At 67.2% G+C, this 12,876-nt stretch overlaps 1 protein-coding gene across 3 annotated transcripts in view; it reads right to left on the reverse strand.

The window, feature by feature from the left end:
- LOC140406107 (cyclin-T1-like) overlaps nucleotides 1-12,876 on the reverse strand; it is a 272,545-nt gene that overhangs the window by 96,068 nt on the left and 163,601 nt on the right. The gene's annotated exons all lie outside the window — the stretch shown is intronic.

A 12,876-nucleotide genomic window follows, 5' to 3' on the forward strand; every position in this document is an offset into this window, starting at 1 on the left:
ATCTCTCTGTCCGTCCCTCCTTCCCTCCCTCCGTCTCTCTGTCCGGCCCTCCTTCCCTCCGTCCGTCTCTCTGTCCGGCCCTCCTTCCCTCCGTCCGTCTCTCTGCCCGGCTCTCCTTCCCTCCCTCCGTCTCTCTGCCCGGCCCTCCTTCCCTCTCTCCGTCTCACTGCCCGGCCCTCTCCCCACTCTCTCCGTCTCTCTGCCCGGCCCTCCTTCCCTCCCTCCCTCCGTCTCTCTGTCCGTCCCTCCTTCCCTCCCTCCGTCTCTCTGTCCGGCCCTCTCCCCACTCCCTCCGTCTCTCTGTCCGTCCCTCCTTCCCTCCCTCCGTCTCTCTGTCCGGCCCTCCCTCCCTCCCTCCGTCCCTCCTTCCCTCCCTCCGTCTCTCTGCCCGTCCCTCCTTCCCTCCCTCCGTCTCTCTGCCCGGCCCTCTCCCCACTCCCTCCGTCTCTCTGCCCGTCCCTCCTTCCCTCTCTCCGTCTCTCTGCCCGGCCCTCTCCCCACTCCCTCCGTCTCTCTGCCCGTCCCTCCTTCCCTCCCTCCGTCTCTCTGCCCGGCCCTCTCCCCACTCCCTCCGTCTCTCTGCCCGTCCCTCCTTCCCTCCCTCCGTCTCTCTGCCTGGCCCTCTCCCCACTCCCTCCGTCTCTCTGCCCGTCACTCCTTCCCTCTCTCCGTCTCTCTGCCCAACCCTCTCCCCACTCCCTCCGTCTCTCTGCCCGGCCCTCCTTCCCTCCGTCCGTCTCTCTGCCCGGCCCTCCTTCCCTCCCTCCGTCTCTCTGTCCGTCCCTCCTTCCCTCCCTCCGTCTCTCTGTCTGGCCCTCCTTCCCTCCGTCCGTCTCTCTGCCCGGCCCTCCTTCCCTCCCTCCATCTCTCTGCCCGGCCCTCCTTCCCTCCCTCCGTCTCTCTGTCCGTCCCTCCTTCCCTCTCTCCATCTCTCTGCCCGGCCCTCTCCCCACTCCCTCCGTCTCTCTGTCCGTCCCTCCTTCCCTCCCTCCGTCTCTCTGCCCAGCCCTCTCCCCACTCCCTCCGTCTCTCTGCCCATCCCTCCTTCCCTCCCTCCGTCTCTCTGCCCGGCCCTCCCTCCCTCCCTCCGTCTCTCTGCCCGGCCCTCCTTCCCTCCCTCCATCTCTCTGTCCGTCCCTCCTTCCCTCCCTCCGTCTCTCTGTCCGTCCCTCCTTCCCTCCCTCCGTCTCTCCCTCCTTCCCTCCCTCCGTCTCTCTGCCCGGCCCTCCTTCCCTCCCTCCATCTCTCTGTCCGTCCCTCCTTCCCTCCCTCCGTCTCTGTGTCCGTCCCTCCTTCCCTCCCTCCGTCTCTCTGCCCGGCCCTCTCCCCACTCCCTCCGTCTCTCTGCCCGGCCCTCCTTCCCTCCCTCCGTCTCTCTGTCCGTCCCTCCTTCCCTCCCTCCGTCTCTCTGTCCGTCCCTCCTTCCCTCCCTCCGTCTCTCTGTCCGTCCCTCCTTCCCTCCCTCCGTCTCTCTGTCCGTCCCTCCTTCCCTCCCTCCGTCTCTCTGCCCGGCCCTCCTTCCCTCCCTCCGTCTCTCTGCCCGGCCCTCTCCCCACTCCCTCCATCTCTCTGTCCGTCCCTCCTTCCCTCCCTCCATCTCTCTGCCCGGCCCTCTCCCCACTCCCTCCATCTCTCTGCCTTGTCCTCCTTCCCTCCCTCCATCTCTCTGTCCGTCCCTCCTTCCCTCCCTCCGTCCGTCTCTCTGCCCGGCCCGCCTTCCCTCCCTCCGTCTCTCTGCCCGGCCCTCTCCCCACTCCCTCCATCTCTCGGTCCGTCCCTCCTTCCCTCCGTCCGTCTCTCTGTCCGTCCCTCCTTCCCTCCCTCCGTCTCTCTGCCCAGCCCTCCATCCCTCCCTCCATCTCTCTGTCCGACCCTCCTTCCCTCCCTCCGTCTCTCTGTCCGTCCCTCCTTCCCTCCCTCCGTCTCTATGTCCGTCCCTCCTTCCCTCCCTCCGTCTCTCTGCCCAGCCCTCCTTCCCTCCCTCCGTCTCTCTGCCCGGCCCTCTCCCCACTCCCTCCGTCTCTCTGCCCGGCCCTCCTTCCCTCCCTCCGTCTCTCTGCCAAGCCCTCTCCCCACTCCCTCCATCTCTCTGTCCGTCCCTCCTTCCCTCCCTCCGTCTCTCTGTCCGTCCCTCCTTCCCTCCCTCCGTCTCTCTGCCCGGCCCTCTCCCCACTCCCTCCATCTCTCTGTCCGTCCCTCCTTCCCTCCCTCCATCTCTCTGTCCGTCCCTCCTTCCCTCCCTCCATCTCTCTGTCCGTCCCTCCTTCCCTCCCTCCGTCTCTCTGCCTGGCCCTCCTTCCCTCCCTCCGTCTCTCTGCCCGGCCCTCTCCCCACTCCCTCCATCTCTCTGTCCGACCCTCCTTCCCTCCCTCCGTCTCTCTGTCCGTCCCTCCTTCCCTCCCTCCGTCTCTCTGCCCAGCCCTCTCCCCACTCCCTCCATCTCTCTGTCCGTCCCTCCTTCCCTCCGTCCGTCCCTCCTTCCCTCCCTCCGTCTCTCTGCCCAGCCCTCTCCCCACTCCCTCCATCTCTCTGTCCAACCCTCCTTCCCTCCCTCCATCTCTCTGTCCGTCCCTCCTTCCCTCCCTCCGTCTCTCTGCCTGGCCCTCCTTCCCTCCCTCCATCTCTCTGTCCGACCCTCCTTCCCTCCCTCCGTCTCTCTGTCCGTCCCTCCTTCCCTCCCTCCGTCTCTCTGTCCGTCCCTCCTTCCCTCCCTCCGTCTCTCTGCCCAGCCCTCCTTCTCTCCCTCCGTCTCTCTGCCCAGCCCTCACCCCACTCCCTCCGTCTCTCTGCCCGGCCCTCTCCCCACTCCCTCCGTCTCTCTGCCCGTCCCTCCTTCCCTCCCTCCGTCTCTCTGCCCAGCCCTCCTTCCCTCCCTCCGTCTCTCTGCCCGTCCCTCCTTCCCTCCCTCCGTCTCTCTGCCCAGCCCTCTCCCCACTCCCTCCGTCTCTCTGCCCGGCCCTCTCCCCACTCCCTCCGTCTCTCTGCCCAGCCCTCTCCCCACTCCCTCCATCTCTCTGTCCGACCCTCCTTCCCTCCCTCCGTCTCTCTGTCCGTCCCTCCTTCCCTCCCTCCGTCTCTCTGCCCGGCCCTCCTTCCCTCTCTCCGTCTCTCTGTCCGGCCCTCCTTCCCTCCCTCCATCTCTCTGCCCGGCCCTCCTTCCCTCCCTCCGTCTCTCTGCCCGGCCCTCTCCCCACTCCCTCCATCTCTCTGTCCGTCCCTCCTTCCCTCCCTCCGTCTCTCTGCCCGGCCCTCCTTCCCTCCCTCCGTCTCTCTGCCCGGCCCTCTCCCCACTCCCTCCATCTCTCTGTCCGGCCCTCTCTCCCTCCCTCCGTCTCTCTGCCCGGCCCTCCTTTCCTCCCTCCGTCTCTCTGCCCGGCCCTCCTTCCCTCCCTCCGTCTCTCTGCCCGGCCCTCCTTCCCTCCCTCCGTCTCTCTGTCCGACCCTCTCCCCACTCCCTCCGTCTCTCTGCCCGGCCCTCCTTCCCTCCCTCCGTCTCTCTGTCCGACCCTCCTTCCCTCCCTCCGTCTCTCTGTCCGGCCCTCCTTCCCTCCCTCCGTCCGTCTCTCTGCCCGTCCCTCCTTCCCTCCCTCCGTCTCTCTGTCCGACCCTCTCTCTCTCCCTCCGTCTCTCTGTCCGACACCCTCTCTCTCTCTCCCTCTGTCCGACCCTCTACCTCCCTCCATCCGTCCCTCTCTCCCTCCCCCCGTCTCTCTGCCCGGCCCTCCTTCCCTCCCTCCGTCTCTCTGCCCGGCCCTCCTTCCCTCCTTCCGTCTCTCTGTCCGGCCCTCCTTCCCTCCCTCCGTCCGTCTCTCTGCCCTTCCCTCCTTCCCTCCCTCCGTCTCTCTGTCCGACCCTCTCTCTCTCCCTCCGTCTCTCTGTCCGACACCCTCTCTCTCTCTCCCTCTGTCCGACCCTCTCCCTCCCTCCATCCGTCCCTCTCTCCCTCCCCCCGTCTCTCTGTCCGACCCTCTCTCTCTCTCCATCTCTGTCCAACCCCCCTCTCCCTCCCTCCATCTCTCCCTCCGACCCTCTCTCTCTCCCTCCATCTTTCCCTCCGACCCTCCCTCTCTCCCTCCCTCCATCTCTCCCTCCGACCCTCTCTCCCTCCCACCCTCCATCTCTCTGTCCGGTCCTCTCTCACTCCCTCCATCTCTCTGTCCGGTCCTCTCTCCCTCCCCCCGTCTCTCTGTCCGACCCTCTCTCTCTCTCCATCTCTGTCCAACGCCCCTCTCCCTCCCTCCATCTCTCCCTCCGACCCTCTCTCTCTCCCTCCATCTCTCCCTCCGACACTCTCTCTCTCCCTCCATCTTTCCCTCCGACCCTCCCTCTCTCCCTCCGTCCATCTCTCCCTCCGACCCTCTCTCCCTCCCTCCCTCCATCTCTCTGTCCGGTCCTCTCTCTCCCTCCGTCTCTCTGTCCGACCCCCTCTCTCTCTCTCCCTCTGTCCGACCCTCTTTCCGTCCCTCTCTCCCTCCCTACATCTCTCTGCCCGACCCTCTCTCTCTCTCCATCTCTCTGTCCGACCCCCCTCTCTCTCTCCCTCTGTCCGAACCTCTCTCCCTCCCTCCATCTCTCTGTCCGGTCCTCTCTCTCTCTCTCCATCTCTCTGTCCGACCCTCTCTCCCTCACTCCATCTCTCCCTGCGACCCCCTCTCTCTCTCTCTCCCTCTGTCCGTCCCTCTCTCCCTCCCCGAACCTCTCTCTCTCTCTCCATCTCTGTCCAACCCCCCTCTCTCTCCATATGTCCGACCCTCTCTCCCTCCCTCCATCTCTCTGTCCGGTCCTCTCTCTCTCCCTCCATCTCTCTGTCCGACCCTCCCTCCCTCCATCTCTGTCCGACCCTCTCTCTCTCCCAACCTCCATCTCTCCCTCCGACCCTCTCTCTCTCCCTCCCTCCATCTCTCCATACGACCCTCTCTCTCTCCCTCCCTCCATCTCTCCCTCCGACCCTCTCTCCCTCCCTCCATCTCTCTGTCCGGTCCTCTCTCTCTCCCTCCCTCCATCTCTCCCTCCGACCCTCTCTCCTTCCCTCCCTCCCTTTCCGAACTTCCCTCCCCTTCCGACCTTCCCTCCCTCCCTCTCCGACCTTCCCTCCCTCCCTCTCCGACCTTCCCTCCCTCCCTCTCCGACCTTCCCTCCCTCCCTCTCCGACCTTCCCTCCCTCCCTCTCCGACCTTCCCTACATCCCTCTCCGACCTTCCGACCCCCGCCCTCTCTGACCCGCTCTCCCTCTCTGACCCCCGCCCTCTCCGACCCCCGCCCTCTCCAACCCGCTCACCCTCTCCGTCCCGCTCTCCCTCTCCGTCCCGCTCTCCCTCTCCGTCCCGCTCTCCCTCTCCGTCCCGCTCTCCCTCTCCGTCCCCGTCTCTCTCTCAGTCCCGCTCTCCGTCCCGCTCTCCCTCTCCGTCCCGCTCTCCCTTTCCGTCCCGCTCTCCCTTTCCGTCCCGCTCTCCCTTTCCGTCACGCTCTCCCTCTCCGACCCCCTCTCCGTCTCGCTCTCCCACTCCGACCCGCTCTCCCTCACCGACCCGCTCTCTCTCTCCGTCTCGCTCTCCCTCTCCGACCCGCTCTCCCTCTCCGACCCGCTCTCCCTCTCCGACCCGCTCTCCCTCTCCGACCCGCTCTCCCTCTCCGACCCGCTCTCCCTCTCCGACCCGCTCTCCCTCTCCGACCCGCTCTCCCTCTCCGACCCGCTCTCCCTCTCCGTCTCGCTCTCCCTCTCCGTCTCGCTCTCCCTCTCCGTCCCGCTCTCCCTCTCCGTCCCGCTCTCCCTCTCCGTCCCGCTCTCCCTCTCCGACCCGCTCTCCCTCTCCGACCCGCTCTCCCTCTCCGTCCCCCTCTCCCTCTCCGTCCCCCTCTCCCTCTCCGTCCCCCTCTCCGTCACGCTGTCCCTCTCCGACCCGCTCTCCCTCTCCGACCCGCTCTCCCTCTCGACGCGCTCTCCCTCTCGACGCGCTCTCCCTCTCGACCCGCTCTCCCTCTCCGACCCGCTCTCCCTCTCCGACCCGCTCTCCCTCTCCGACCCGCTCTCCCTCTCCGACCCGCTCTCCCTCTCCGACCCGCTCTCCCTCTCCGTCCCGCTCTCCCTCTCCGTCCCGCTCTCCCTCTCCGTCCCGCTCTCCCTCTCCGTCCCGCTCTCCCTCTCCGACCCGCTCTCCCTCTCCGACCCGCTCTCCCTCTCCGACCCGCTCTCCCTCTCCGACCCGCTCTCCCTCTCCGACCCGCTCTCCCTCTCCGTCTCGCTCTCCCTCTCCGTCCCGCTCTCCCTCTCCGACCCGCTCTCCCTCTCCGACCCGCTCTCCCTCTCCGACCCCCTCTCCCTCTCCGCCCCCCTCTCCCTCTCCGTCCCGCTCTCCCTCTCCGTCCCGCTCTCCCTCTCCGTCCCGGTCTCCCTCTCCGTCCCGGTCTCCCTCTCCGTCCCGCTGTCCCTCTCCGCCCCGCTGGCCCTCTCCGTCCCGCTCTCCCTCTCCGACCCGCTCTCCCTCTCCCTCCCGCTCTCCCTCTCCCTCCCGCTCTCCCTCTCCCTCCCGCTCTCCCTCTCCCTCCCGCTCTCCCTCTCCGTCCCGCTCTCCCTCTCCGACCCGCTCTCCCTCTCCGTCCCCCTCTCCCTCTCCGTCCCGCTCTCCCTCTCCGACCCGCTCTCCCTCTCCGACCCGCTCTCCCTCTCCGTCCCGTTCTCCCTCTCCGTCCCGCTCTCCCTCTCCGTCCCGCTCTCCCTCTCCGACCCGCTCTCCCTCTCCGTCCCGCTCTCTCTCTCCGTCCCGCTCTCTCTCTCCGTCCCGCTCTCCCTCTCCGTCCCGCTCTCCCTCTCCGACCCGCTCTCCCTCTCCGTCCCCCTCTCCCTCTCCGTCCCCCTCTCCCTCTCCGTCCCCCTCTCCGTCACGCTGTCCCTCTCCGACCCGCTCTCCCTCTCCGACCCGCTCTCCCTCTCGACGCGCTCTCCCTCTCGACGCGCTCTCCCTCTCGACCCGCTCTCCCTCTCCGACCCGCTCTCCCTCTCCGACCCGCTCTCCCTCTCCGACCCGCTCTCCCTCTCCGACCCGCTCTCCCTCTCCGACCCGCTCTCCCTCTCCGTCCCGCTCTCCCTCTCCGTCCCGCTCTCCCTCTCCGTCCCGCTCTCCCTCTCCGTCCCGCTCTCCCTCTCCGACCCGCTCTCCCTCTCCGACCCGCTCTCCCTCTCCGACCCGCTCTCCCTCTCCGACCCGCTCTCCCTCTCCGACCCGCTCTCCCTCTCCGTCTCGCTCTCCCTCTCCGTCCCGCTCTCCCTCTCCGACCCGCTCTCCCTCTCCGACCCGCTCTCCCTCTCCGACCCCCTCTCCCTCTCCGCCCCCCTCTCCCTCTCCGTCCCGCTCTCCCTCTCCGTCCCGCTCTCCCTCTCCGTCCCGGTCTCCCTCTCCGTCCCGGTCTCCCTCTCCGTCCCGCTGTCCCTCTCCGCCCCGCTGGCCCTCTCCGTCCCGCTCTCCCTCTCCGACCCGCTCTCCCTCTCCCTCCCGCTCTCCCTCTCCCTCCCGCTCTCCCTCTCCCTCCCGCTCTCCCTCTCCCTCCCGCTCTCCCTCTCCGTCCCGCTCTCCCTCTCCGACCCGCTCTCCCTCTCCGTCCCCCTCTCCCTCTCCGTCCCGCTCTCCCTCTCCGACCCGCTCTCCCTCTCCGACCCGCTCTCCCTCTCCGTCCCGTTCTCCCTCTCCGTCCCGCTCTCCCTCTCCGTCCCGCTCTCCCTCTCCGACCCGCTCTCCCTCTCCGTCCCGCTCTCTCTCTCCGTCCCGCTCTCTCTCTCCGTCCCGCTCTCCCTCTCCGTCCCGCTCTCCCTCTCCGACCCGCTCTCCCTCTCCGTCCCGCTCTCCCTCTCCGACCCGCTCTCCCTCTCCGACCCGCTCTCCCTCTCCGACCCGCTCTCCCTCTCCGACCCGCTCTCCCTCTCCGACCCGCTCTCCCTCTCCGACCCGCTCTCTCTCCCTCCATCTCTCTGTCCAACCCTCTCTCCATCCCACCCTCTCTCTCTCTCCCACCGTCTCTGTCCGACCCTCTCTCTCCCTCCCTCCATCTCCCTCTCCGACCCTCTCTCTGTCTCCCTCCATCTCTCCCTCCGGCCCTCTCTCTCCCTCCATCTCTGTTCGACCGTCTCTCTCTCCCTCCATCCATATCTCTGGCCAACCCTCTCTCCCTCCCTCCATTCTCTGTCTGACCACACTCTCTCTCTCTCTCCCTCCATCTCTGTCCGACCCTCTCTCCTTCCCTTCATCTCTGTCCAACCCTCTCTCTCTCCCTCCATCTCTCTGTCCGACCCTCTCTCCCCTCCCTCCATCTCCCTGTCCGTCCCTCCTTCTCTCCCACCATCTCTCAGTCCGACCCTCCCTCCCTCCATCTCCCTGTCCGTCCCTTCTCCTCTCCCACCATCTCTGTCCGTCCCTCCTTCTCTCCCTCCATCTCTGTCCGTCCCTTCCCTCCCTCCATCTCTGTCCAACCGTCTCTCTCTCCATCCCTCCCTCCATCTCTGTCCGACCCTCTCCCCACTCCATCCATCTCTCCCTTCCACCATCTCTCTCTCCGACCCTCTTTCCCTCCCTCCATCTCTGTCCGATCCCCCCTCACTCTCCCTGCATCTCTGTCCGACCCTCTCTCCCTCCCTCCGTCTCTCTGTCCGACCCTCTCTCCCTCCCTCCATCTCTGTCCGACCCTCTCTCTCTCCCTCCATCTCTGACCGACCCTCTCTCTCCCTCCATCTCTCTGTCCGACCCTCTCTCTCTCCCTCCATCTCTCTATCCGTCTCTCTCTCTCTCTCCCTCCATCTCTCTGTCCGACCCTCTCTCTCCCTCCATCTCTCTATCCGACCCTCTCTCTCTCTCCCTCCATCTCTGTCCGACCCTCTCTCTCTCCCTCCATCTCTCTGTCTGACCCTCTCTCTCCCTCCATCTCTCTGTCCGACCCTCTCTCTCCCTCCCTCCATCTATCCCTCCAACCCTCTCTCCTTCCCTCCCTCCCTTTCCGACCTTCCCACCATCACTCTCCGACCTTCCCTCCCTCCCTCTCCGACCTTCCCTCCCTCCCTCTCCGACCTTCCCTCCCTCCCTCTCCGACCTTCCCTCCATCCCTCTCCGACCTTCCGACCCCCGCCCTCTCTGACCCGCTCTCCCTCTCCGACCCCCGCCCTCTCCGACCCCCGCCCTCTCCAACCCGCTCTCCCTCTCCGTCCCGCTCTCCCTCTCCGTCCCGCTCTCCCTCTCCGCCCCGCTCTCCCTCTCCGACCTTCCCTCCATCCCTCTCCGACCTTCCGACCCCCGCCCTCTCTGACCCGCTCTCCCTCTCCGACCCCCGCCCTCTCCGACCCCCGCCCTCTCCGACCCGCTCTCCCTCTCCGTCCCGCTCTCCCTCTCCGTCCCCCTCTCTCTCTCAGTCCCGCTCTCCCTCTCGCTCTCCCTCTCCGTCCCGCTCTCCCTTTCCGTCCCCCTCTCCCTCTTGACGCGCTCTCCCTCTCGACGCGCTCTCCCTCTCCCTCTCCGTCTCCGACCCGCTCTCCCTCTCCGCCCCGCTCTCCCTCTCCGCCCCGCTCTCCCTCTCCGCCCCGCTCTCCCTCTCCGCCCCGCTCTCCCTCTCCGCCCCGCTCTCCCTCTCCGCCCCGCTCTCCCTCTCCGCCCCGCTCTCCCTCTCCGCCCCGCTCTCCCTCTCCGCCCCGCTCTCCCTCTCCGCCCCGCTCTCCCTCTCCGCCCCGCTCTCCCTCTCCGCCCCGCTCTCCCTCTCCGCCCCGCTCTCCCTCTCCGCCCTCTCTCTCTCCCTCCATCTCTGACCGACCCTCTCTCTCCCTCCATCTCTCTGTCCGACCCTCTCTCTCTCCCTCCATCTCTCTATCCGTCTCTCTCTCTCTCTCCCTCCATCTCTCTGTCCGACCCTCTCTCTCCCTCCATCTCTCTATCCGACCCTCTCTCTCTCTCCCTCCATCTCTGTCCGACCCTCTCTCTCTCCCTCCATCTCTCTGTCTGACCCTCTCTCTCCCTCCATCTCTCTGTCCGACCCTCTCTCTCCCTCCCTCCATCTATCCCTCCAACCCTCTCTCCTTCCCTCCCTCCCTTTCCGACCTTCCCACCATCACTCTCCGACCTTCCCTCCCTCCCTCTCCGACCTTCCCTCCCTCCCTCTCCGACCTTCCCTCCCTCCCTCTCCGACCTTCCCTCCATCCCTCTCCGACCTTCCGACCCCCGACCTCTCTGACCCGCTCTCCCTCTCCGACCCCCGCCCTCTCCGACCCCCGCCCTCTCCAACCCGCTCTCCCTCTCCGTCCCGCTCTCCCTCTCCGTCCCGCTCTCCCTCTCCGCCCCGCTCTCCCTCTCCGACCTTCCCTCCATCCCTCTCCGACCTTCCGACCCCCGCCCTCTCTGACCCGCTCTCCCTCTCCGACCCCCGCCCTCTCCGACCCCCGCCCTCTCCGACCCGCTCTCCCTCTCCGTCCCGCTCTCCCTCTCCGTCCCGCTCTCTCTCTCAGTCCCGCTCTCCCTCTCGCTCTCCCTCTCCGTCCCGCTCTCCCTTCCCGTCCCGCTCTCCCTCTCCGTCCCGCTCTCCCTTCCCGTCCCGCTCTCCCTCTCGACGCGCTCTCCCTCTCCCTCTCCGTCTCCGCCCCGCTCTCCCTCTCCGCCCCGCTCTCCCTCTCCGCCCCGCTCTCCCTCTCCGCCCCGCTCTCCCTCTCCGCCCCGCTCTCCCTCTCCGCCCCGCTCTCCCTCTCCGCCCCGCTCTCCCTCTCCGCCCCGCTCTCCCTCTCCGCCCCGCTCTCCCTCTCCGCCCCGCTCTCCCTCTCCGCCCCGCTCTCCCTCTCCGCCCCGCTCTCCCTCTCCGCCCCGCTCTCCCTCTCCGCCCCGCTCTCCCTCTCCGCCCCGCTCTCCCTCTCCGCCCCGCTCTCCCTCTCCGCCCCGCTCTCCCTCTCCGCCCCGCTCTCCCTCTCCGCCCCGCTCTCCCTCTCCGACCCGCTCTCCCTCTCCGACCCGCTCTCCCTCTCCGACCCGCTCTCCCTCTCCGACCCGCTCTCCCTCTCCGTCCCGCTCTCCCTCTCCGTCCCGCTCTCCCTCTCCGTCCCGCTCTCCCTCTCCGTCCCGCTCTCCCTCTCCGTCCCGCTCTCCCTCTCCGACCCGCTCTCCCTCTCCGACCCGCTCTCCCTCTCCGACCCGCTCTCCCTCTCCGACCCGCTCTCCCTCTCCGTCCCGCTCTCCCTCTCCGTCCCGCTCTCCCTCTCCGTCCCGCTCTCCCTCTCCGTCCCGCTCTCCCTCTCCGTCCCGCTCTCCCTCTCCGTCCCCCTCTCCCTCTCCGACCCGCTCTCCCTCTCCGACCCGCTCTCCCTCTCCGACCCGCTCTCCCTCTCCGACCCGCTCTCCCTCTCCGACCCGCTCTCCCTCTCCGACCCGCTCTCCCTCTCCGACCCGCTCTCCCTCTCCGACCCGCTCTCCCTCTCCGACCCGCTCTCCCTCTCCGACCCGCTCTCCCTCTCCGACCCGCTCTCCCTCTCCGACCCGCTCTCTCTCCCTCCATCTCTCTGTCCAACCCTCTCTCCATCCGACCCTCTCTCCCTCCCTCTATCTCTCTGTCCGACCCTCTCTCTCTCTCCCACCGTCTCTGTCCGACCCTCTCTCTCCCTCCATCTCCCTCTCCGACCCTCTCTCTGTCTCCCTCCATCTCTCCCTCCGGCCCTCTCTCTCCCTCCATCTCTGTTCGACCGTCTCTCTCTCCCTCCATCCATATCTCTGGCCAACCCTCTCTCCCTCCCTCCATCTCTCTGTCTGACCACACTCTCTCTCTCTCTCCCTCCATCTCTGTCTGACCCTCTCTCCTTGCCTTCATCTCTGTCCGTCCCTCCTTCTCTCCCACCATCTCTCAGTCCGACCCTCCCTCCCTCCATCTCCCTGTCCGTCCCTCCTCCTCTCCCACCATCTCTGTCCGTCCCTCCTTCTCTCCCTCCATCTCTGTCCGTCCCTTCCCTCCCTCCATCTCTGTCCAACCGTCTCTCTCTCCATCCCTCCCTCCATCTCTGTCCGACCCTCTCCCCACTCCACCCATCTCTCCCTTCCACCATCTCTCTCTCCGACCCTCTTTCCCTCCCTCCATCTCTGTCCGATCCCCCCTCACTCTCCCTGCATCTCTGTCCGACCCTCTCTCCCTCCCTCCATCTCTCTGTCCGACCCTCTCTCCCTCCCTCCATCTCTCTGTCCGACCCTCTCTCTCTCCCTCCATCTCTGTCCGACCATCTCTCTCCCTCCATCTCTCTGTCCGACCCTCTCTCTCTCCCTCCATCTCTCTATCCGTCTCTCTCTCTCTCTCCCTCCATCTCTCTGTCCGACCCTCTCTCTCCCTCCATCTCTCTATCCGACCCTCCCTCCATCTCTCTGTCCGACCCTCTCTACCTCCCTCCATCTCTCTGTCCGACCCTCTCTCTCCCTCCATCTCTGTCCGACCCTCTCTCTCCCTCCATCTCGCTATCCAACCCTCACTCTCTCCCTCCATCTCTGCCCGACCCTCTCTCTCCCTCCATCTCTCTATCCGACCCTCTCTCTCTCCCTCCATCTCTGTCCGACCCTCTCTACCTCCCTCCATCTCTCTGTCCGACCCTCCCTCCATCTCTCTGTCCGACCCTCTCTACCTCCCTCCATCTCTCTGTCTGACCCTCTCTCTCCCTCCATCTCTGTCCGACCCTCTCTCTCCCTCCATCTCGCTATCCAACCCTCACTCTCTCCCTCCATCTCTGCCCGACCCTCTCTCTCCCTCCATCTCTCTATCCGACCCTCTCTCTCTCCCTCCATCTCTGTCCGACCCTCTCTCTCTCCCTCCATCTCTATCCGACCCTCTCTCTCTCCCTCCATCTCTCTGTCCGACCCTCTCTCTCCCTCCATCTCTCTATCCGAC

This window comes from Scyliorhinus torazame, unplaced genomic scaffold (genome assembly GCF_047496885.1).
Source record: "Scyliorhinus torazame isolate Kashiwa2021f unplaced genomic scaffold, sScyTor2.1 scaffold_247, whole genome shotgun sequence".
Classification (NCBI taxonomy): Eukaryota; Metazoa; Chordata; class Chondrichthyes; order Carcharhiniformes; family Scyliorhinidae; genus Scyliorhinus; species Scyliorhinus torazame.